At 39.5% G+C, this 26,149-nt stretch overlaps 1 long non-coding RNA gene across 1 annotated transcript in view; it reads left to right on the top strand.

The window, feature by feature from the left end:
- LOC307128069 overlaps positions 1 to 26,149 on the top strand; it is a 96,336-nt gene that overhangs the window by 51,547 nt on the left and 18,640 nt on the right. Inside the window, exon 2 of the long non-coding RNA XR_013816733.1 lies at positions 22,603 to 22,694. This is a non-coding gene — a long non-coding RNA (uncharacterized lncRNA). The remainder of the gene's footprint in view (positions 1 to 22,602; positions 22,695 to 26,149) is intronic.

Below are 26,149 nucleotides of genomic sequence, written 5' to 3'. Positions count from 1 at the left end.
AAGTGCATCTATCCATCATAAAAGATCATCTATCCATCATAAAAGATCATCTATCCATCATAAAATCATCTATCCATCATAAAAGATCATCTATCCATCATAAAAGATCATCCATCCATTATAAAAGTGCATCTATCCATTATAAAAGTGCATCTATCCATCATAAAAGTGCATCTATCCATCATAAAAGTGTATCTAGCCATCATAAAAGATCATCTATCCATCATAAAAGATCATCTATCCATCATAAAAGATCATCTATCCATCATAAAAGATCGTGCATCTATCCATTATAAAAGTGCATCTATCCATCATAAAAGTGCATCTATCCATCATAAAAGATCATCTATCCATCATAAAAGATCATCTATCCATCATAAAAGATCATCTATCCATCATAAAAGTGCATCTATCCATCATAAAAGTGCATCTATCCATCATAAAAGATCATCTATCCATCATAAAAGATCATCCATCCATTATAAAAGTGCATCTATCCATCATAAAAGTGCATCTATCCATCATAAAAGTGCATCTATCCATCATAAAAGATCATCTATCCATCATAAAAGATCATCTATCCATTATAAAAGTGCATCTATCCATCATAAAAGATCATCTATCCATCATAAAAGATCATCTATCCATCATAAAAGATCATCCATCCATTATAAAAGTGCATCTATCCATCATAAAAGATCATCTATCCATCATAAAAGATCATCTATCCATCATAAAAGATCATCCATCCATTATAAAAGTGCATCTATCCATCATAAAAGTGCATCTATCCATCATAAAAGTGCATCTATCCATCATAAAAGATCATCTATCCATCATAAAAGATCATCTATCCATTATAAAAGTGCATCTATCCATCATAAAAGATCATCTATCCATCATAAAAGATCATCCATCCATTATAAAAGTGCATCTATTCATCATAAAAGTGCATCTATCCATCATAAAAGTGCATCTATCCATCATAAAAGATCATCTATCCATTATAAAAGTGCATCTATCCATCATAAAAGTGTATCTAGCCATCATAAAAGAGCATCTATCCATCATAAAAGATCATCCATTCATTATAAAAGTGCATCTATCCATCTTAAAGATCATCTATCCATCATAAAAGATCATCTATCCATCATAAAAGATCATCTATCCAATATAAAAGATCATCTATCCAATATAAAAGTGCATCTATCCATCATAAAAGATCATCTATCCAATATAAAAGATCATCTATCCAATATAAAACTGCATCTATCCATCATAAAAGTGCATCTAGCCATCATAAAACTGCATCTATCCATCATAAAAGTGCATCTAGCCATCATATAACTGCTCCACACGGCTCCGGGGGGTTCATAAATGTCTGCTGAAGCGAAGTGGCGCGTTTGTGTAGGAAAAAAATCCATATTTAAAACTTTCAGCAGTACGCAGCTCGACTTACGAAAGAGTAACCCTTGACACTGCGTAACGCAGAAGCACAGAGGATAGAGCAAAACAAAACACCGGTCATGAATTGGTCTTGAACGACGTCTAAAACGAGAAATTTTAAAGAGTAATGGTGAAGGATTTCGATAAAAGAGAAGAGGGGCTTGAGTTTATGCCCAACCCTATCCACGAGAGGCGTCAAAGCTTGTGCTGCTCCTGTACATGGGTCACTCTTTTAGTGCAAGTCGACTTGCGTACCGCTGACCACCGGAAGCTAGTAATTTTAGTCTATAAAGTTTTAAATATGGATATTTTTCTTACACAAACGCACCACTTCACTTCAGAAGGTCTTTATTAACCCCTCAGAGCCGTGTGGAGCAGTTATATGATGGATAGATGCACTTTTATGATGGATAGATGCACTTCTATGAGCTTCAAAACAGAAGCAGCCATTATAAAGCTTGGAAGAGGATGACTTGAGGGTGAGTAAATCATGGGATAGTTTTCATTTTTGGGTGAACAATCCCTTTAAAATAACAATTTGTTATTATTTTTATCTATTGTGCATGGCACTTTCATGGCCTCGTGTTGATTAAGAGACTGCACTGTTGCATACTTTTTTTTAAATTAACAAGATTGTAGACTCTCACTTTAACGTGATACACTTCACTTCTGTTAAATGGATAATAGGGATGTGATCACAAGCCTCCGTTGACTAGTGTGAGGATTTATCAATGAACAGCTGGTTTGCATATCAGACAGAGGGATGTTATAGTGTGTGATTTATAGGTTTAATCTGACAGTGTGTGAAGTGTTACAGGGAAACCCGTGTGCCTGAGGCCAGTCCAGGTGAGCCGGTTCTCATGTGTCAGCTTAATTGACTTTCACTTGAAAAAAATAGACAGCCCAGGTGTATTTTTCGTTTCCCTAGGACGTCCATATATATGTCTCTGGTATAATCCCAGTTAAAGAGTCATTGTTGCCTTGTGGTTTTTGACCTGTGTGAACAAACACCATTTTTAAACATTAGGTCATTGTCACACTAAACCAAAGTAATGGTTAGTCAAAGCAAACACGGCATCTGTTTACAATACATGGAGTGTATTTGCTGTTGAGCTTTCCATAAGAAACTGTAGGCATATGCTTGTCCAATCAGCATTTAGCATTCGTTCTCCATTATGTCATGGAATCTATCATCCAGATCAAATCTGTCAGCGCTATAACAACAAGACGTGTGTTTAATGAGCAAATGAATCGTTTCAGTTCAGTTTGCTGCTTTATCTATTGCTGGAAACATTCCCTGAGATCCTACAGTGTCCTCAGGTCTTTCTCACAGCTGGAGTTTTGAATAAAAACGGTTGTTTTATTAGTTTCTAAGAGCGCTTCCTTTCTGCCATAGCAGGTCTTCCTGGGTTTTTGTGTCTCCAGTGGGCGTCACTGAAGCTTTGAAACCGCTTGAAGGTCTTCCTCATCAATCTGACCCATTCCTCCTGTTTCTCTCATCGCCACCAGCAACCTCCTCTTCCGCAGAACAAGACTCCCCGCCGAATTCACCTTAAACCCTGAGCTATTCGTAGTACGTTTCTCTATTCTTCCCAGGATCCTTTCAGCTTCACTGTAGTTCTTATTAGGGCTGCACAATATATCAAAATATCGCAAATGTTCATATCGCGATATGCATATCGCAAGGGCACGCAATATCTGAATGATTTTAATAGGCTACTTCAACATTGTGAAAATTTTACGTTTTAGGTCGATGCATATAGTAGAGAATAGACTGAGCACACGACTATTACTTAACGAGTACTTGAAAGAGTTATTAAACACAATATTTGCGGAAAAACAACTCCTTGCAATTTCGCGCTGTCTGACACACAAACACACACACTGAAACGCGCACACAAGCCGCCTCTCTGAAAGCGTGTGATCCCTTAAGTTCTGTTTCGTGCCTTGTTACACACTCGAACATTCAAGGTGCTTAAATATTGGCATTACATTTTTTGTCTGTTTACATTGATGTTAAAATGATATTGTCAGATTTGTGACATAAATTTTTGCTAAAACACTGCTGGTCACTTTCAGAAGTTGTAGCGACGTTTTCTTTTCCCAGAAAGAATGTGAAACACATAAATGGTATCATTCTCAGTTTTTAAATAATTGTTTTAATAGAATTTGAATACATTTTACACTCTTAAAGCAATATCGTATCGCATATCGAATATCGCATTATTTAACAAGGATATCGCATTTTTCTTCAATATCGCACAGCCCTAGTTCTTTTATTGTATGATGAAAAGAAAACTATGATTATCTTGTACAGCTAGTCCCTGAGCTTTTGACGGTTTACTCTGCTCCTGCTGTTCCTGAGGTAGGCCTACACATTTCTCTTCTCAACAGTGTGCGCTTGCCCTTGTGAATTCATGTCCTAGAGAGGCTGTTCCTGGCCTGTCGCTCTGAGGGGGCTGTGAGCGTTTTCCCCCGGCTGTGCGTGCAGCTGCGCCGCAGTAAAACTTCCGCCGTCAGCAGCTGATAGAGATCTGTGTTTGCAGTGCCGCATCTGCATAATCTGTATGCGTGTCTGTGTTCTCAGGGTAAGCAAGTTCTCTTGTTCATACATTGGAGAACTTTCTCTAGTTTTACCTCATCCACATAGACTTGGCCTGGCACACCTCCAAAGCTACTCGGGCTACCTTGGAGCTGGTTTGGATTCTGTGTGTGTGTGTGTGTGTGTGTACAATCGTTCTGAAGAATGCCAAATCTGCAATTATCGTTCGTGCTTGAATGAAATTGAGTTTGGGCTCACTGGGGCTCTATGTTAAAGGGATAGTTCACCCAAAAATGAAAATTAGCCCATGATTTACTCACCCTCAAGTCATCCTAGGTGTATATGACATTCTTCTTTCAGAAGCATAAAATCTGAGTTATATTACAAAAGTCCAGGCTAATCCAAGCATTAGAATTGGATTCATAGTTGCTCTGTTTTTGAAGTCCATAAAAAGTGCATCTGTCCATCATATAACTGCTCCACACGACTCTGGGGTGTTAATAAAGGCCTTCTGAAGCGAATCGATGCGTTTGTGTAAGAAAAATATTCATATTTAAAACTTTACCAAGTAAACTTTCGGCCCACTGCCTTCCATGGAAAAGTGTTGAATGTTGAAAGTGAAACTCAAGATGCGTACGTGACGTCACAAGTGGACCTGGACGCGTTAGTCTTTCGATCGGCAGGGGAACTTTAAATTGATCGGCTGAAAGTTTACTTGATAAAGTTTTAAATATGGATATTTTTCTTACACAAACGCATCGATTCGCTTCAGAAGGCCTTTATTAACACCCCAGAGCCGCGTGGAGCAGTTATTTGACGTATAGATGCACTTTTTATGGACTTCAAAAACAGAGCAACTATGAATCCAATTATAATGCGCTAATGGACTAATTTTCATTTTTGGGTGAACTATCCCTTTAAGTGTTGAAAAGGCCTTGCTAGAGCTCACATTTGCTTTTTTAATGTGGTCCTACAGCATCTCTGTACCCCGTCTCACCAGTATTGATCGCATACTGTTTGTACAAGGTCATTTACGCTCTTAAAGTCATTGAATAATAAAATATTCTATAAACTACTGACATAGGCAATAGGCAGACCAGAGCCAATAATTTTGTCTGAGCTATGATACATTTTTTTAAAATATTAATATCATTCATATTTTCTCTATTTATTTGTCTTATCTTATGGCCTGGCTCCGCCCTCCTACGTACTTCTGCTCAATTTTAATTTTCCTTCAGTTCTCCGTCTGGGACTGCTGTATATTCTTAGGTTTTCTCCGAACAAATTTTTACCGGTCCAATCAGCGAACAGAGGGAGTTGCTGAGAACGATGACGTTGATGTTGTGCGCTAGTTTGAGTTGTAGTTCAGTAATGGCGGTGGAGAAAGATATGAGCGAAGCCATTCGGTCCGTTGTTGCACCACTGCCAAATATCCAGAAGTTAAAGCCGGAGCAAGAACAATCTTTGCTGAGTTGGCTGAAGCCTCAGAAATTGTTTCTTGTGGGGTCGTAGGGCATTGTCATCATTTACTGGGGCTAGTCAGTGATTTTATTGCCATCCGTCTCCCACCACCCGCGTAAAATTCCCCGACCAAATTACCTACTGCTTTAGACAAACACCAAGGTCGTGTGGTGATTTAATTGCTGTCCGAATCCACATCTCTGAGTTTTCAAGAATACATCACTTCAAAATTCACTGTTTATATCTTTTTTGACCCCTGCAGAGCACCGTACGGTTGCGCTTCGCTGTCATTTGGATGCATTTCTAGACTTGTATTTCTTTAAATGAAGGCAAGTATTTACAAGAGCAATATATTTCATCACCGCTCAAAAAATAAAAGGAAGAAAAGTACGTAAACATTTGAATTGGGCCGTTATTTACACCAGCATTTATTCTTATCATAGCAAGCATATGATATTTTATTTACAGCAATCATGTTACGGACCACGTGAGCAGCGTGATACAAGATGCTGTGTTTTCAGACCTCAAATAATGCAAAGAAAACATATTTATTTTTAAACCACACAATACTAATGTTTTATCTTGGGAAGAGTTAAGAAATCAATATTTGGTGGAATAACCCTGAGCTTTTTAGCGTTTGGCATGCTCTCCACCAGTCTCACACCATTGCTGTTGGGTGACTTTATACCACTCCTGGCACACAAAAAATCAAGCTGCTCGGCTTTGTTTGACGGCTTGTGACCATCCATCTTCCTCTTGATCACATTCCAGAGGGTTTCTATGAGGTTCAGATCTGGAGATTGGGCTGACCCAAGACAGGGGGTTGATCTGGTGGTCCTGCATCCATACCTTTACTGACCTGGCTGTGTGACATGGAGCATTGTCCTGCTGGAAAAATCAGTCCTCAGAGTTGGGGAACATTGTCAGAGCAGAAGGAAGCAAGTTTTCTTCCAGGACAACCGTGTACATGGCTTGATTCATGGACAAAGACGAATGTGTCCGATTCCAGCCTTGCTGAAGCACCCCGAAATCATCACCGATCCTCCATCAAATTTCACAGCGGGTGCAAGACACTGGCTTGTAGGCCTCTCCAGGTCCCGTCTAGGTGTAGTGCAAAGCTGAAAATTGGACTCATCAGAGAATATGACCTGACTCCAGTCCTCTACGGTCCAATCCTTTGTTTTTTACAAACCTCAGCCTGGCTCTTCTTTGATTCTCACTGATGAAGGGCTTGTTTCTAGCTTTGCACAACTTCTGCCCTGCCCCTAGGAGCCTGTTTCCAACCATCCTCGCCATTCACTTCACCCTAGCAACCGTTTGTCATTCTTTTTGTAGGTCACTTGATGTCATCCTACGGTTGTTGAGTAACAATCGAATGAGTTGGCAGTCATCCCGGTCAGTGGAGAGTGGTTTTCGCCCTTCTGTCGGTCTGCAGCTTGGTTGTCCCTAATGTCTGCATCTCGACCTTGTTCTTATAAACCGCTGTCTTTGAAATTTTTAAGGATGGAAGCAACCAGACGCTCACCGTTTCCCTCTGTCAAAATTGAACCCTTCTTTGCCTTACTCAAATCTTTTCTTTTCAACTCATGGCATGGTCATTAGTTACTTTTGAGGTAGTACGAGCACTGTTTTTGCCATTCAGCTGGCCCTATCGCAAGAGGATAGGGATGACCACAGCAGTGGCTTTCATACTTGTTAAATAAGATTTGGTTCAGGTGATCACTTAATCAGTACTTCACTAAGCAGAATGAGGTGTGCCAATGTTGCAATTCAACAGATGCTGAAATGAAATGGCTGCCATACATGTAGAGATGCTAATTTAAGAAAAATGTGGAGTGTCTATATCCAGAGCTACCCCTAAAACACAAAATGTTAAAGATGGCTTCGTGCTTGTTTCTCTGGGGCATAAGGTCTTCAGCCGACGATGCACGTGTTCACATTAACCTATTTTACTTTATCAGAGTAGGGTCATAAATAGCTTTGGCATAAACCAATTATTGAACTCTTACCCCAATTTCGCCTGGCATGTAAGCACATTAACCTGCTCTCTGTTGGCATATTGAAGCACGCATGTGTGATGCATGACAGGAAAGTATCCTTACTTCAGATTTGAGTGTATCCAGACAGAGCGAGCATTTGCGGTAGAGGTGGAGGAAATATATCGCAAACTCAATCTACTGCTTATTTATATATTTAGATTAGGTTTTGACGTCACTAAGGGGGAATGGAATAACCTGATTTAGCGATTAAGTCTTGTAAAAAACGGTCAGGGTTGCCAGGTCTTCACAACAAAACCCACCCAATTGCTACTCAAAACTAGCCCAAAACCCGCCCAATTGCATTTCAGGTAGGGTTCCCCGGCAAAAATCGTGTTCGAGGATAAAATATGTGGGGTTTTTTGGCAGGGTTTCCTGCTAAAATTCGATTCCCAGGGGTAAATATCACATAATTGTGGTCGCTTCAACCCACGGACATGAAAAACAGCCCATGGCAACAGGGAAAACCACAGACTTGGCAACACTGAATGCAGTTTACTTGAATTTCCAGGTTATTGGTTTTCATGTAACGTTCTGATAGAGGTCTTGATTAGTGGTCGACCGATATATCGCCAAGGCCGATAAGTTTTTCTGATTTGCAGATGTGTTTGAAGCGGGACTTTTATTTTCCCAGCGTGCCAGACTTTTATTTTGACGGGTGGCGCTCAAAACACCAGTGCCTGAGAAGAGCAGCGCCTGATCTCACAGCGCTCGCATTCTTCTGTCTTCATTAGTTTACGCCGTCTGTTAAACAGTCATATTTAAAACAATATTATATAGACCTGATAAACAAATAGTAAACGGTTTGCAAAAAAGTAGTGATTGCTTTTATATTATTAGCAACAAAAAGGCAAACAGCAGGCTATAATACTTTCTCATTTACTGTTAACATTCAGCTAATACTCATCTATATCATTAAAACAAATCGCTGAATATCCAATAAACATTTAATTTCACAATCCTTTGAGATTGAATGGAATCCAGCGGTGAGATCCAGCCGTGTGACGGTCGCTCCATGTGAAGTGAATGCGGACAGGATAGCTTCAAACTAGAAATCCTTGATTTTAAAATATGCTGCGCTATATTCATAGACTGGGTAAACCCAGCCTGATCTGCCGGCGATTTGATTTCGCCCTGCAACTCAGTCTGGAAACCTGTACATTCGTTTCTACTGCTTCTGTTACACTTTTGCGGGAACCAATCACAGACTTATCCTTAAGTTGGTTTATCCACCTGGCGTGCTATTGGTGGGTTTAACACGATGACGGATAGAGAAGCAATGGATCGTTGCTCATTGATCACGCCTCTTGTGGTCTGATTGGGTGAAGGACTCTCCAATTGCGTACAGAGTCATTTGAACTATGCCCGTTTATCACGCCTCTTGTGCAGTAGAAAATACACCACAGACTCCCCAGACCAATGTTCAATCTTAAATTGAGCTGGGTCTGGTGATAGCCAGACAACTATATTCAGTCATATTAGTGTAATTTACACAGTGCTGTATGTAAAATTATTTCTAACTTGTCTGTATTTGAAACAAATACGATTACCAGTGTGCACAAACGTACCAGATTTTGTTAACAATTACTTAATTTGTGAAAAATATAATGTAATGTAATATGATTGCAGAATCAAGAAGTTGCCATCTAAAGTATAAGCATGTTTATTTTAAAGATTTGTTTTCTTTCATATTTCTAATTTATTAAATATTAAATATAAAGTAAATATAAATGATGTATTATATATATATAGGCTTTATGTTTGGCCCTCAGACACCCTGCTTTCTATGATATCGGCCATTAAAAAGCCAATATATTCCCTTCTTTTTGCAGACAGTATCTGAACAGTAAACCATTGATTCATCCGAGTCATTTGAATATAGCGGTTTAATGTGCTTATCGCCAATGTTGATGTCAAAGTGTTTCGTAAACACTGCTCGTACAGATGTTATGAGATCACAGAATTGCAATGGCTTGCCTCTGCAAACTGCCAGCATGACAATGTTTATTGAAAAAATCCGCAGCACATGTTTTGCAAGTCTTGACAAGGAAAGCAGTTTAAATTACGGTCTGTTTCCATCCCTCACCATGATGAATTATGCAGGAGCAGGATTCATAGATCTTAGCATCACAGGGTAATTACCTTTTAAACAAGCTCACAAATGGAGCAATTACAATGTTTCAGATCCCATAGGGAGGCATTTACATTGGTAATCAAAAGGACAGCAATTCTTGTAAACACAAATGCTGTGAATCATTATTTAAATCGGATCCCTCTCTCCAATCCCCAATTGCCCCCCTGGGCCAGATGAAACAGCTGACCTATTTGTCAATGACCCCTAACTAGAAAACAACACATACCCTTAGAAGTGAATCCGGGAAGACAGGATTTTCATGGCTTTGTGAGGATGAGTGTGACATTCTCCGATTTCATGCTGTTATTCAACAGCTGGTGGGTCGATGCCAGCTTCACATGCGTCACGTGTAGCCGCAGTCACCTGACCTGTGTGGCGGTATTGTTGACAGCAATCGCCTGAAGACTGACTGACATTTAACTGAAGAATAACTGCCGGGCCAAATCATCTGTGTGTGCGCGTTATAGGAACAATACGTCCTCTGTACTATGTTCTATTTGCTCAGAATAAACTGTTTGTCACATGAGCATTTTCATGTTTAGCAGGGTGTCTTTACTTTTGACGCCTCAGGCTCTTGAAAGAGTCTTGTAGAAGGTCTTGTTGGCAGTTAGTTGTAGTTGTAAAAGGCTTTACTATTTTCTCCGGGCTCTGTTTGTTGCCTGCAGGCCTGAACATCATGTTGATTTGACCCCTGTTAAAGGATGAAAGAGATGTTTGACTCTCGGCAGCGCTGCAACAAATTCCTCAAGATCAGTGCAGACTGACAGCAAACTCTCACAAATATTTCAGCCCTCATCTGTTTGTTTTTCGCAGGATGCATTTATACAAACAGACATTCTGTCATCAGAATAATTCAAGATTATCAGTATTATTTTGAGTGCTCATTGGTTGGTTTGGTCTTTCACTTTGCTAATCTTATCCCAAACTCAGTGAGCAGGCTTGGGAAAATGTTAGTATGTTTCCCTTTATCTCGAGTACAGTATGTGGCCACATGGCCTTGTTTTTGGATGCTTGTTGACGTTTGTTTGAGCAGACAGTCCGGTGAATGACACGCATACTGTTCAAAAGTTTGGGGTCAGTAAGGTTTGTATGTCTTTTTCTTTTCTTTCCTTTTTTTTGAAGAAGGAGGTCTGCATTAAATTGATCAAAATTCACAGTAAAGTCTTTTACATTGATTTTGAAATAAGTGCCGTTCAAACGTTCTATCCATCGAATAATCCTTTAAAAAAGTATCATGGTTTCCACAAAAATATTAAGGAGCACAACTGTTTTCAACATTAATAATAATCATTAATGTTTCTTGAGCACCAAATTAGCATATTATAATCCACACTTTGACGATTTGTTCATCTCGACGGCTGTAATGGTACATTACATGTGTTACAAAGTTCGTAGAATAAGGTGGAAGACAGAGTCGACGTAACTGGGACTGTTTATTCAGAACTCGCAGCTACAAATAAGCTTGCGCTAACAGCACAGCGCTCTCAACAACTCGGTACAATAAAACCTCCTCCAGCTCTCCGTGGTTCACGAGTGTCCAGTCAGTCTCTCTCTCCTGCAGTGCCTCGTTAAACCACGCCCCCTCTGCAACATAATCTAACACTCATTTCAAATGCAAAGATGTCAGCCAATCACAACAGTGGGCGTTTTCACTGAAGTCTCACAGCAGACACGCCCCTTGAAACCGAGCATTCAAGCCAGACGGGTAATAACAGTATAGAAAAAATGCCTTTTATTTCTAAATTATGACATTTTTTAATGTAAAAATCATACTAACAATATAAGTACACCTCAGGAAACATTATAAAATCATAGAAAAATGCCATGCCATGGGACTTTTAAACAATTCTAAAATAATATTTCACAATATTTTTTTCAATGTGTTTTTGATTAAATAAATGCAGCTTTGGTGAACATGAGATGCTTAGTGGAGTAAACTAAGTCTAATTTAAATCTGGAATTAAACAGAAATTAGTTTTTCTAAAGGTAATCTAAGGGTGCGTTCACACTTGTCATGTTTGGTTCGATTAAAACGAACCCTGGTGCGATTGCTCGGTTAGTGCGGTTCATTTGAACATATGTGCCATCTGAACCCTGGTGCGGACAAGCGGACCGAGGCCTCTAAAAAGATGGGTCTCGGTCCGCTTCCAAACGAACTCTGGTGCGGTTCGATTGATATATGAACGCAACACGGACCAAAGATATGTAAAAGAACCAAAAACAGGACGCAATGTCACAAGATGCAACGCTTCAAGTCAGCTGATTTGACGACGCGGAAATATCGGTGCAGATCTTCGTTTCTGCACAACGGAGGAAATCCTGCGGCTGTTTGAGCTCTTCGGGAGTTCTCAGCTGGTTAAAATAAAACCATATGTACACGCATAAAATGACGGCCAGCACACAACATTGTTTTGAATGTTCGGTAAGCAGCTCCGTCGCGAAATCTACGTCATAAAAGCCGACCAATCAGGTTGTGACCGTATCCCTATGCGTTTGGTTCGGTAACTTTAGGTTCGCTGTTAAAAATGCCAGTGTGAACGCTAAGTGGACCAGGACTATATTTTTAGTTTTTTCATCCAGACCAAAAGAACCGAACTACAAGTGTGAACTAAATGTAAAAATAGTGGAAATATGCAAGCACAATTAAATATTCAATATCAGCTGATACTGATACATTTAAAATATACAACCCCAAATCAGAAAAAGTTGGGACAGTATGGAAAACGCAAAAAAAAAAAGAAAAGAAGTGATTTCTAAATTTACTTTGACTTGTATTTCATTGCAGACAATATGAACAAAAAATATTTCATGTTTTGTCTGGTCAACTTCATGTCATTTGTAAACATGCATCCTTTCCTGTCATTCAGACCTGCAACACATTTCAAAAAAAGTTGGGACTGGAGCAATTTAGGGCTAGTAATTCAAATTTAAATTCACATTCAACAGTGCATAACATAATTAAAAGATTCAAGGAATCTGGAGGAATTTCAGTGCGTAAAGGACAAGGGCGCAAGCCTAAGCTGAACAACCGTGATCTCCGATCCCTCAGGCGGCACTGCATCAAGAATCGTCATTCATCTATAAGCGATATCACCACATGGGCTCAGGACTACTTTGGCAAACCTTTGTCAAGTACCACAATACGTAGTTACATCCACAAATGCCAGTTAAAACTGTTCTGTGCCAAAAGGAAGCCCTATGTTAACAGTGTCCAGAAGCGCCGTCGACTTCTCTGGGCTCGAGGCATCTGGGATGGACCATCATACAGTGGAAACGTGTACTGTGGTCAGATGAATCAGTATTTCAGGTGTTTTTTGGGAGGAATGGACGCCGTGTGCTCCGGACCAAAGAAGAAAAGGATCATCCAGACTGTTACCAGCAACAAGTCCAAAAGCCAGGGTCTGTCATGGTATGGGGTTGTGTCAGTGCCCTTGGCAAAGGTAACTTGCACTTCTGTGAAGGCACCATTAATGCTGAAAAGTACATAGAGATTTTGGAGCATAATATGCTGCCTTCAAGAAGACATCTTTTCCAGGGACGTCCATGCATATTTCAACATGACAATGCAAAAGCACATTCTGCACACATTACAAAGTCCTGGCTGTGGAGGAAGAGGGTTCGGGTACTTGACTGGCCTGCCTGCAGTCCCGACCTGTCTCCAATAGAGAATGTGTGGACAACGAAGACCCCGTACTGTTGCCCACCTTAAGACTTGTTTGCAGGAAGAATGGGACAAAATTACACCTGAAACACTTCATCACTCGGTGTCTTCAGTCCCTAAACGTCTTTTAAGTGTTGTGAAAAGGAATGGCAACATTACAAAGTGGTAAATGCTTTACTGTCCCAACTTTTTTTGAAATGTGTTGCAGGTCTGAATGACAGGAAAGGATGCATATTTTAAACCAGACAAAACATGAAATATTTTTTGTTCATATTGTCTGCAATGAAATACAAGTCAAAGTAAATTTAGAAATCACTTCTTTATTCTTTATTTATTATCACTTTTTTTATTTATTTGCGTTTTCCATTCTGTCCCAACTTTTTCTGATTTGGGGTTGTAATTGGCATGTAAGCGTTATGTTAACAAACACAGTATATTTGGCATCCCTAAAAATAAATTGTATTCAATTAGAAACAAAATCCTGTCATGCCCTCTGTGCGTTGTTTTTGTAAGCTCGTAGAGACCTGTACCAGTTCTTTGACTCCGTCCTGTGTATTTGTTTGAAATGCAGAAAGTAACATTTTGTGTAGAGAGTGACGTGTTCGATTATCTTATCAGTGCACTGATAATGGGCTGAACATGCCCTGTACTGATGGATTGCACCGTCCTCAAAGGATGCCGGCAGAAATCCGACACAACATGGACAGGACAGGAGGTTTGTAAACACACCCTGATAGCCAACATAGAAGCACAATTGTCAATATGTGTCTTTAACCAGCAGTGTTGAGATTACGCTCGCCCACTCGCTCGCACACAATTTAACATAACGCGCCACACTTTCACCATGGAGGCATTATGGATGTGATGGGAACCAACCAGGCCCATTGTGGCACAAACAAGGAGTCTCAGTGCATGAGGGCTCTAAAAATGCTCCTCCTGCTGTCCTAGTAACTCATACCCAGCCACTTCTGTGGCTTTGCCTGAATGTAATGACCATGAAACTTTTTTAGAGCCTGTATGAACGGGGGGTTTTACCCATAGGTCACCTGTCTTTCTCTGGAGGGATTGTACTAAAGCGATTGGATCCCCATCAGAGTAATGCCCTATTGTGTCGGTCATGCTCTTACAAAATGCTCTAGTCAGAAAAGAATGACTGGGTTCAAAGTTCAACAAGACAGGATGCACACAGTAATAAAACCGAATACCATTGACTTAGGTTTTATTGTACCATGCGTTCTGTCAGTGAATCATTCTGATTAGATATTAGATAACGTGTGTTGTCATGTAAATGGTGAAAACCACTATGCATTTGCATGGATGACACAACCATAAATAATGGTTTTGCCATCCATGAAGAGATGATTACATTTGTTTTAATGCAAAACAAACCTGCTGACAATCTCCCGTCATTCGATAAGATCAACCTGTGTGTTGGCTGATGGTTTTCCGCGTTTGTGTGAGATGCGATTTGATCAAACATGGCTGAATGTTGATAGTAAAATCTGGTTCCCCTGGTATAGTTTCCAAACCCACAGTGCCGTTTAGCTTCAGCTCTTTTATTAAGAAACCTGAGCACTTAATAAGTGAACTGCAGAATCCTTTTTAATAACACCAGTAAAACTTTATGGTTGTACTGTTTTGCTTTTTCTCATTGCGGCTGCACTTTTACAGAGAGTGAAGTAATGCTGTTTTAAAAATATAATGACTGTCTTTTCATTATTGGTAAAGCTGTTTGTGCTACAGATATAATGTTGCTGGTACTTTTTATTTTATATAAATTTAGTTGTGATATTAATCTAACATTTGAACATTGACATCTCATGCCCTTTTTTATTTTACAATATCAGTTATGTAAGGGTCGTTGAATTATTTGTAAAATAATGCACACCTGAGGTGGTAATGCGGTCACAAAGCATTATTTCACATAATTAAACTTAATTTTGTGGGAAAAGCATGGAAATTTGTATTTGTAATTTTTATCCTATTGTTTACTATATTTCTTTGGTTGGTCAGTGTCGCTGTGGATTTTGGTTATTTTGCTGTTGTATGCTGTAAAGACATTTGAAATAACTGAAATCATTTGGTGAAGTTATATTGGACTGTAATGCGGTCAAGACCTGCTTGAACTAGAGCTCTGCATGGGTCTCAAATCTCGGCCCTAGCCCGGCCCTGGCCCTAAACGCTGAGGCCCTAGCCCAGCCCGTGTCCGATAGATTAGATTATCAAAATCAAAAACCCGTGTTTTTTTTCCTTTTTTTTTATCCTCCCTCCCATTACAGATTGTTGCAGCCATTAAAATAGTTGTTTTGTTTTTAATATCAAAGTAGTTATATTTAGTTTTGTTTCTTTATTAAGTTAATTTAGAAAAATGAAGCATTTTTTTTGTTTGTTAAATAAAAGTTTTTGTTTTTTAAAGTGACCGACAGTGAGTTAACCACATGTTTGATCAATTTACCCTCTCAAATCAACACTTGACTTGTCTTGCTTATAATAAAATCCATAGATATAAAACTCTTCAAGCATCACAATGTTAGTTTAAACGTTTAGCCTACTACCACCACCACAGTAAAAAGGCATTTTTGACTAGCTGAGGCTGATGCTGCTCCCAAACGAAACGGGCTACACAATCTAAACAAATAAAAACAAAAAAACATGCAGGTTGTCTTACCTTAAACCTTGCCTCAAAATGAATATAAATCCGATCTTCAATTCCCGCGCTACATGCACATTTAACGGCGTTCACGTCAACGAAAGCAGCAGATATGAGCTGCATTTATTCATCAGCTCACTTCAACATCAAAGACCGCAATATGAGAACGAGCGACCTAAACACGGTAAGAGCATTTAGTCTCCTTAGTTTTAATGAAGATGATTGTGTTTTTGAGCATCTGAGACTTGGTCTACTTTCAGTTTCCAGTGTTTCCCACACATAGAATAATTTGTGGCGGTGCGCCACAGAATCAACACCGGCCGCCACATATTGCGTGTCGTTATTCTTTTTTTCCCTGTTTAAAACACGCAGCGTATTCGTTCAGCTGCACTTTCTTTCCCTGCTCTCCCTCCGTCTCTCTGTCACTCACGCGCGTCTCTCGCTCTCAAATTGCCAAACCTGCTTTTGTCAAAGTCTAAGATTTTACATTTTTTAAACGTTTTAATAATACGAAATTCAAACAATATATAGCGTTTGGCGCTAATGTGGCATAACAGTTAAAGCCAGAGGCGACATGCTCTCATCTCCCAGAGTGGTTCACGGAGCTCTCTATACTTCTAGCGCTGGGTCAATACATTTGAATGGATAGACGAGTTTCACTATTCAGGTATTTGCAAGTTTTGGTAAACAGTACAGCATAGTGTACATTGATTATTACGTCAACCACATTTTCAGTATCATTTTATTATGGAGAGTGATGGAGATGCAACATTGTTAACATTAATGTTAATGTTTTTATTGTATTTAGCCCTCAGGTATTCCTCACACTCATTGGTGGTCAAATGTGACCACACATTTTAACTATTTTTCAATTAAATAAATGTTCTATATTTTAGTTTAATAATATTGATTGAATATTTTGAGGAGATCTTTTGGTACTAAATAGGCCTATTATTTGTGCAATAATTATGGTCCATTAATGACCATTTAATGAATTAAATAAAAATAAATACTTCTAATATTTGTTCTTATTTATATTACAATTAGTGTAGTAATAAGGTTAAAATATAGAAATCCAATGCAAATTAGAGTCATTATGTGTCTGGAAAATAAGTAATTTTATTTGTAATGCCATGGTTTACCCACTATAGTTGTCTGTATGGCTCTTTAATAAATATACATGTATCTAGTCTAGTTGCTCAAAAAAGTATTGCAGATCAAAACTGCTTACTTATTTTTAGGTTTTGCATTTGAATACATTTAGACATGATCAAACACTAGATTTCTTTAAATGTGAAATTTTAAAACGTTAATAACTTGGTTCCTAATATTTTTTATGATACTTATACAAGCACACACAAGTGAATATTAATGAATGTGAGCAAATATAATTAAAAATAGAGCTAAAAAGGCAAACTTATTTTTCCTTATATGTACAGTAGGCTATATACATATTAATTGATACTGAATCAAGATCGAAATCGATATTTGTGTCAATCACCAACCCCAAATCCCCGCCCACTCGCCTGCCCCCGCCCACCACCACAAATTGGTTTCTAATCTGTGGGAAACACTGGTTTCACTTACGGCAGTTTGCGTGTTGGCTTGCTTTACTCATTTGCGGCGATGCGAGTTGCTTAGCTGCGTACTCTAAACACTGTGCGAGTCAGTCTTGTGGTGGTATCATTGCTGCGGTATCATGGTCTCACGTTGTTTCCACCAGTGCAGCACATCTCATTGTTTCAGATGTTTTTGAGCATCTGAGACTTGGGCTACTTTCAGTTTCACTTGCGGCAGTTTGCGTGTTGGCTTGCTTTACTCATTTGCGGCGATCCGTGTTGCACAGCCGTGGTATCATGGTCTCATGTTGTTTCCACATCTCATTGTTTCTTTTAATTAATTAATATCTAAAATATAAAATGAAGGAGAAGCCTAAAAAAGGCCCGAAGCCCGGCCCGCGTTTGAGGTATGACGTGAAGATTGTCCCGAAGCCCGGCCCTAGGGGCGTAAAAAAGTCGGGGCCCGTCGGGCTCGGGCAGAAATGCAGGGCTCTAGCCTGAACTACTTTTGCCGTGCGTTTCCCTGAAAATAATTGCACACCTAAGAATCCTCGTCAGCCAATCAGATTCAAGCATTCAACACCCCCATAGTATAATTGGCATTATTGGACTTTTTTCCCTCTATCCGTCTGTCTGTCTTTCTATCTTTATTAGGATCTTTATTTTATTTGAATGAAGTATCAGCTTATGCATCCTTACTAGGGATGTGACAGTGAGGAAATTTTCCCACCAGTTAATCGACGTGACAACACCGGTAATACTGGTATTACAGACGGTGGCTTGTAAATCGCTAATTCTAAACCGAAAGTAAAATGCACACGGCCACTTGGGCATTCATAACAGAGCAGAGCAAAGCGAGTGTTTTCAATGACTTCCTATGGAAGCTGAGCTTCTACAGGGATGAACTGAGAACGCGGCAGTGGACACGCACCGTGAATGAATGATGGTGCGGCCGTGCGCATTTTACTTTCGGTTTAGAATTGGCGCTAATTCAGGGGCGGGTTTCTTGAATGCTGAGTTCATTAGCCACATTACAACAACAAAACAGTACAATGACAAACTCACTTAAATAGGTGCTAGGGGTGTGCCGGTTTCAGAACGGTTATGATGTGAGTCAAATGTGTGTGGGGGTGGGGGTGGGGGGGGGGTGATGATGTGATAATGTTCGTCTGTTATAGGACAACTTAGTTTGAATAAACGAGCAGACACTGATTAGCTACTTGCTATAAGTTTATTTATATACATACAGTAAACAAATCCTTAACAAAAAAAAAAACCTTTGCAATGAACATGCTTTGTTTTAAATAAATCACACACAGTAAACTAATCCTTTAAAACAAGTAGGCTACTTAAATTCTATAAGAGCTGCATAAAAATGAATGAGTAGCCTAGGCCTAAATTACAAATGATAAAATCTACATAGCTTTATCAAAGAAAAAAGTCGAACAACGACTGTTGTGATAATACCTTAATTAAACTAACTAAATACAGGAAACAAAAAAAGTGCAATGACATTTTAAATTCCTAATCTTTTTCGACTTCCAAGTTCTGTGACAGGAACACCAACATGTTCACTTTACTCGGTTTTAGTGACGATCTGACAGGGGTAGCTATGTTACCCGCAGTGCTAAAAACTCGCTCTGATGCTGTGCTTTTAGCAAAATTGGCACGTAAATACATGTGTATTTGTGCTACGAGCGGATAGTGTGTTTCATTGTCTCTCCACCATGCTAGTGGATTAGCGGTTGTTCTTGAAAATAGCGGGTTAACTCCGTGTCAGCGCGCGCTCTGATCGGTAAAGGGGCAGAGATTTCAGACCTCCGTTTATTAAGGAGATCTCCAAGATTTCTCTTGTTGGTAGGGGGTGGTGCACAGACCTCTCCCGAATCATCTCCAGCAGTAGCAGCCTCCGAAGCACCACTAACTCCGCCTCAGTTTCCCTCGTCAGCTGAGGGAACCTATCTAAAAAATTATATATATTTTTTTTATGTTTGTAAAAAATATTTTAATAACACGATTTTGGCGGTTATAGAGTTCTAATGACGGTGTTTATCTATAACCGTCGGTCTCACGGTTATATACTAACCATCACACCCCTAATAGGTGCGTTTAAATAGTTGTGTTTACATTTCGATCATCTTTCCGGTCAGCTCTTTGCTCTCGTGATGAATGAAATCTGACTCCTGCTGCTGGTCTGTGCTGCGACTCTCGTTCGGCTCACGCTGTATTAAAGGGTTAGTTCACCCAAAAATGAAAATTCTGTCATTAATTACTTACCCTCATGTCGTTCGACACCCGTCAGACCTCCGTTCATCTTCGGAACACAAATGAAGATATTTTAGTTGAAATCTGATGGCTCTGAAAGGCCTCCATTGGCTCAATGGCACGGTTCACTCTCAAGACCCTTAAAAGGCACTAAAGACGTCGTTACAAAGTCCATCTCACTACAGTGGTTCTACAATAACTTTATGAATCGGCGAGAATAGTTTTTGTGCGCAAAAAAACCCTAAATAACGACTTATATAGTGATGACGATTTCAAAACACCGCATCATGAAGCTTCGAAGCGTTATGAATCAGTGAGTCGAATCATGATTCTGATCGCGTGTCAAACCGCCAAACTGCTGAAATTTGGCGATTCAAACTGCTGAATCGACTCACTGATTCATAACGCTTCGAAGCTTCATGATGCCGTGTTTTGAAATCGTCATCACTTTGTAAGCCGTTATTTGGGGGTTTTTTGCGCACAAAAACTTTTATCGCCGATTCATAAAGTTATTTTAGAACCACTGTAGTGAGATGGACTTTGTAACGACGTCTTTAGTACCTTTTAAGGGTCATGAGAGTGTAAAGTGCCATTGTGCCAATGGAGGCCTTTCAGAGGCATCAGATTTCAACTAAAATATCTTCATTTGTGTTCTGAAGATGAACGGAGGTCTGACGGGTGTCGAACGACATGAGGGTAAGTCATTAATGACAGAATTTTCATTTTTGGGTGAACTAACCCTTTAAGCAGACACGTTCAGTTTTTATTTGTAGTGTCTGTTCTCTTACTTAACTAAATTATTACTATAAAAATCTAAACAACGGTGGGGGCGGTGCCGCGGTGGGCAAGTGATGTAACCGGTGTTGCGGCTGAACACCGGTAACACCGACTATCGCAGCAAGCCTAATCCTTACCAGTAAGTGAGTGCAGCATAGTGGTGAATTTTACATTTTAGAACATGTTCCGTTAACCTTATGTACATTCATTGTTTACCTTCAGAGGTGGGGAATCCACTCTGATTTCATTAGAGGTCATTTCTCGTCTGATCCCACATGAAAAAGCCCAGCGAGCGGCAGTGAATAGCAGCTCTCTCATACTGACTCATCTGCTCCTCTCTAGGGCTCTCTTCACTCTCTGAGGTGAGGCTGCAGTGGGCGTCTTCTACGTGCTTGTGATCTTTCCTGCTCGGCTGACACCCTTGCCTGCCCCATATTCAATTCTCGCTCGAAGTGAGAGCTGCTTTGGTGCTGGCATGAGCCAGGCCTCTTTGGCAGGATTCAGGCGAGTTGGCCTTGCCAGGCATAGTTGGCTGTGTGTGTCTGGTTCCCAGAAGGTTGCTAGTATTCTAGTCTGGCTCTGATTCCTTGTTCTCACAGGATTTAGTGTTTATTTTTGCCTGCCCCACTAGTCAGCTACCTGTATGTTTTGTGTGTATGCGAATGCGTGCAAGTTCATTTGAGACACTGCACACTGTACATGCTTATAACACCAAAACTCTTTAAAGCTGAGGCAGCATCCAATGTTACCATCGCATCTCCTCTGCTCTTGCTGGGAAACAACTGCTGCGATTTCATATTTCATTTGATGATTTTGATGCACAGATCACACAAGGCTGAAATTTATATTTTGGTGGAATTTTCTTGAAAAGGTGGCAAGGTTTGTTGGATTATTACGGTGATGTGTTGCTTGTTTTTGTTTACCTGCCCTTGACTTTTTGGCTTAAGCCGTGCACTCAGAATATACGATTAATCACATTAGACTCTGCGTCACTTGCTCTTCCGCTGTCTGTATTGTGATGCTGTGTAGCCTATAAATGGACAAGAGGAAATGTAATATGTACACAAACAGCTTTGAAACTAACAGTCAAATAGTGTAATATTTAACAATGATTGCCAGTCACACCTTGGATGTAAACTGTCAATCCAAATGTAATTTGACATGGTCTTTATGGTCATGATGCATAGCATATAAACTGTGGTTTGGGTTAATCATCCTGTTACATGGTGACTGGATACTTTGTATTGAATATTTAATTTTTCTTACATTTTTCAGTATCCTCCTCTCTTTTTACCCAAAATGAACTTATGTCATTTGTTTCTTTTCAGGTATATTGTGATTCATCTTGTTATTATTGCTGCATGTTGTTATTATTTCCAGAATACTCTTATCTTTCCACCATAAAAGTATGAACGGTAGTGGCTTTTCTTTGTTTATCATGTGCTTCTTTAATGGATGAGGTTATCAAGGTAAATGTAACTTCTAGTACAGGCCATCAACATTAACCATTAAGTTCCTTGTATAGCATTTTTTCTTTTTTCGATTGAAAGCAGACCCTGATAATGTAAACCTGATCACAAAGCAGATTTACAAAAAGTGTAGATTAGTAAAAACCCACTAAGAGTATTGTGACAAGACCAAACAAAATATTGTGTAGTTTTGAATTATTATTTGTTCAATCATACTACAAAAGCTTGACTCTTGAGAGAACTGCAGCAGGTTTCTTGGCACTAGGAATGTAGAAATGACCAGGTATTAAAATTACGATGAAGAGAAGAAAATGAACTGAAACTGTTGTGGGTCTTTAAATGGCAGATTAGAAACTATGCTAGTAGTTGACAGGTTGTATTTCCTCTCTGAGATCACTGTGCAACATCCGCTCGCTCTGTGAGATCAATGAGTTCAGAGACTATTTTCAGCTTGAAGCTCATAAAACAGTGGAGAAATGATGGAATGACAACTCAACTTTATTTCTTAATTTTTCTAAAGTTACATGAGCAGAACCCTGTTAGAAGAACTAAATGAAATCTGCTTATGACAATAAATCCTGTTTTTTTGTTCTTCTTTGTAGAATGAGAGAAAAATATTGAGAATGTAGACCCACAAAGAGCCATCTTCATCTTCAGAATGGAGCCTGTTCTTTTTCCTGAGCTTGAGTCTGAGGTAAATCAATCACCCTACACAGTAGTGCTGTCATGAACCTACACTATTTTTGTCACCTTGGAGAAAAAATTGACATCTTGTTATAAAAAGTGTTGAGTGTTCAATTACAAGAAACCCAGGTCCTTCGGCAGAGTCAAGAAACAAAGAGTGAAAGTGTGAGGCAGAATAAATGAACGGCTAGTTCTTCAAAAATACCCAGCGTTTCCGTGCTCTCCTCACACATCTAAACCTCAGCGTATGAGCAATTCTGAGAATTATCATCACACTCTTTATAAGGAATTAACCCTTCTGACACCTAGCGAAAGCCTAGGGGTTTCCTTATTGAGTTTGAATTAGAAAACTGTAAGCGTCCTAGAAAGTAACGACTAGAAAAATAGTTGGTCTTATGGAAGCTCTATGTAATTGGACTTAGGGTAATGATTTAGGGTCCACCATACTTGGATTAGCCACCTTTCTTAGGTTGTGTTCACACAGGATGCATTGTTGTGTTCAAAAACAACCTGACAGGAAGCATAACAATATAACCCAGTGGTCTTCGCTATTTTTTTCAGGAGAGCCACATTGATAGGACAAAATCAATAGGAGAGACACTTTTACCACAAAGTATCAAAAGTTACATGCAGTCATAAATGTCTGATTATCAGTCTGTCATCCCTGAACATACTATGCATGCAATGCAATAAATACAAAAGGTAGATAGATAGTGGGTAGGCAAACTTTCTTTTAGTGCTGTTTTAAACTAGATTATTCACACATTTTTCTGGTTAAGACACTTTTTGAATGTATTTTATAATGTAATAATTTCACAGGAAATAACCAAATTAATGTAGAAAACATTTATTAGGCTTCAAACTTCATTAGTAGTTAGTGCTGCTGTGACTTTAAGATCTGCCGCTGCCGAACATGACGCGGATCTGGCGCACTGTCACGCGCGTCCCATTTCCTCGCAACTCTTTGTTAATTTAAGACGTTATTTAACTCATTTAAAACTGTTCTTCTGAGGATACTCGACACAATGGACATTTAGGCATAATTCTGTGTGTTATAGTTTGTTCAAGAGCGAAAGAGAACTGGATTCTGGCGCGCTGTGTGTGCTCATGATGCTGGCGCGTAACCCACACCACTAAAACCTAGTTGACAATGCGTATCATATGCACGTGAAAAAGTCATTTTGGCGTATAAATTGCACGATAAATACAAATTGTGTTATGGGCAGTGATGGGAATAACGCCGTTATAGATAAACGGCGTTACTAACGGAATATTTTTTTTCAGTAACGAGTAATCAAACGAATTTCTGTTTCTCCCGTTACAACGTCGTTAGCGTTACTAAGAATAAAATGCGGCGTTACTATAATTGAGCTCAATGAAGCGGCTCATCCGAACAGGCTCTCTGCCAGTCGGACCTGCAACATTTTGTGTGTGTGTGTGTGTGTGTGTGTGTGTGTGTATATGTGTACATGTTTTTCTAGCCTGACTGTAGACAGACTCATGGGGACTCGTGTCACCGTGGGGACCTAAATTGAGGTCCCCACGGGCACAAAAGCTTATAAATCATTCAGAATGAGTTTTTATGAAAATGTAAAAATGCAGAATGTCTCCTGTGAGGGTTAGGTTTAGGGGCAGGGGCAGTGTAAGGGGATAGAAAATACGGTTTGTACAGTATAAAAACCATTACGCCTATGGTGAGTCCCCAGAAGGATAGCGCACCAGACGTGTGTGTGTGTGTGTGTGTGTGTGTGTGTGTGTGTGTGTGTGTGTGTGTGTGTGTGTGTGTGTGTGTGTGTAGGGATGGGCGATATCTTATCGTTTGCGATATACCGGTAAAAAATCTCCCCACGATAAGAATTTGTCTTCCCGCGATAATAACGATAAAGCCTAGTTGATGGCGCGACCCATCCGCACAGTGCCACCGCTGGCCGTTATTACTTTATGATGGCCGCAGTGGCTGCATCTGTCAATTTGTATAGCTGAACGGGGGTTGGAGAGAGAATTTTCTTGTGGTGCCCTAAGCGCCGCGCAATGGGAGCGGTGGCACTGAATCCGCATCTCACGTGCAGAGCGAAAACAACTATGGCGGAAGCTGCGGAAGAGTTCATAGCTAAACGAGGGGCTACCTGAGGGCAATCTGAACCATACAGATGTATTTTCACTCGCTGAGCACTTAGACTGAGCGCTTAAGAGATTCGCTCTGTCTCAATCGATCGGTAAAGCACATTTCAGTTCATCTCAATGAATGCGCAGTGCATTTGACGCACATTAAACACTAGTGTGAGGCGCGCGACTGAGAGCGCTCAGTGTTTCACACACACTCAAAGAGAGAGCGAGAGAGTCTTATACCACACAGAAATGATGTGCTACATGTAAACAATATCCTTTGTTGTATTTTCCTGTAAAATAATGGCGTTTATTTGGAATTATTCAGCCTTTCATGAACAGGAAGAAACGAATGCACAAACGGGAATCTCATTGGCTGGCGTGCACCTATTACTGTTTTTTGATTTCAACAAATCAGTTTGAATGAGCGCTGACAACGTGATTAATATTCATGAACCCAGAAGCTCATTATTCCTTTGTGCAGTTTATTTTTATTAGTAGAAGAATTCGTGGTATTATTATCTTAACTCAAATTACTGAAGTTCTATCATTAAATCATTATTTTAAACTTTTTTGTAATCTGAAGACATTTTTGGAATAATTACTTTTGCTGTCTCTGCTATTTTTACCACTGTTTGCACCATGTATGAATAAATACAGAATCGGTTTACATGTAAAACTTGTCATTGATTTCAAAATTATTATTGTTTGTGTTGTGTGATGTTTTTTAGCACAGTTGCACTATTTAAACATTACCTGCACTTTTACAGAAGACAATTATATCTGCTTTTCCATTTCTGAAAAGGCTGGTGTGGAATTTCACATAAAAAAATTTTTTTTTAATTAATTAATTAATTAATTAAATATATATATATATGTATATGTATTATGTATATATATATTTATGTATATATTTATGTATTATAGGAGCCTATTTGATGACATGTACGTTTTAATTTAGATCATTGTTTGTTTTTCTGAAACTCGCAAGAATGCATGCAGCTTTCACTTGTATCCAAAAACATGGGGAATGATACTACATTTATCGTCATTGATATCGTTATCGCAATAAATACTAGAAAATATCGGGATACATTTTTAAGTCCATATCGCCCATCCCTATGTGTGTGCGGGGTGCGGCGTGCATGCCATGCGTGTGGGTGGGGTGGTACACATAACTGATGATGATTGGTGGGTGGGAGACAAGGTTGAGGTTGATAGGTTGAGTTCACACACACACACACACCTATGACGCACACGCATATGCACAGTCAGCGATGGCAAGTCCAACGACTTCAAAGGTAGCTTTCGCAAACTGGAAGTATAAGCGCTACTTTTCCCTCATTGAGGTGAAAGGTA

Source organism: Gobio gobio (assembly GCF_949357685.1).
Source record: "Gobio gobio genome assembly, chromosome: 6".
NCBI lineage: Eukaryota > Metazoa > Chordata > Actinopteri > Cypriniformes > Gobionidae > Gobio > Gobio gobio.
Note: the sequence above shows the minus strand (reverse complement) of the source record. Positions and strands in the feature narration are given on the sequence as shown.